Below are 782 nucleotides of genomic sequence, written 5' to 3'. Positions count from 1 at the left end.
GGGGCGGGGTGGGGGGGAGCCCGGGGCGGTGCGGGCCCGGCCGGCTCGGGACCGCGAGTGGGAAACCGTCAGCGAGGTGGTCACACCCCCTCCTTGCCCGGGTCAGACTCGGGAAGAAGCGTCCAGCCGGGGAGAGTTTCCAGAAAGCATTTGTCAGGGGTCAGCCCGCTGCCAGATGGCCCGGCCCTGAGTGGGATGTGTAGGGGAGTCTGAACTTTCCCTGGGGTGGGAGGGGGGAGAGGGGGGAGGTGAGAAGAGGAGCCCGAGGTCAAAGGTGGATTTGCTTTTGGCTCATGGCTCACGTGGGCATCGAGGAAAGGGCAGGCTGGGGGTGGGGTTGCCCGAGTCACCTGGGGACTCGCTGGGTGATACCCAAAAGAAGCATCACCCACCTGCCAGGCCGCCATGGCGGTGGGCTGTGGGTCCTCCCTGACTCTGGAATGTCATAGACTGAGTATAGCAAGGCTGTGGTAAGGGAGGGAACAGGGTAGTTTGGGGGTTGTGAATGGGAGAGCTGGCTCCTCTCTTCCCTGGAGTGGGGGGAGGGGTCCCTAATCTGTCCCATCTCACATTTGGGGGACTAACTGAGACTTTAACTTTGGTCAGATCACACGGTCTCTTCAGGCTCTGCCTTCTTGTCTTGCTAGCTGGAAGATGGGAATGATAACTTTTTTTTCCCCTCATGGGAAATCTGAGAAAGAGAGAAAAAGGATGAAAAAGATTTCCACAGAGCACAGTGCGGTAGGAGTGGGGCCGGCCTGTGCCCCTGCTCTCCTCCCGGC

Source organism: Dipodomys ordii, unplaced genomic scaffold (genome assembly GCF_000151885.1).
Source record: "Dipodomys ordii isolate 6190 unplaced genomic scaffold, Dord_2.0 Scaffold7, whole genome shotgun sequence".
NCBI lineage: Eukaryota > Metazoa > Chordata > Mammalia > Rodentia > Heteromyidae > Dipodomys > Dipodomys ordii.
This window is presented reverse-complemented; position numbering follows the sequence as displayed.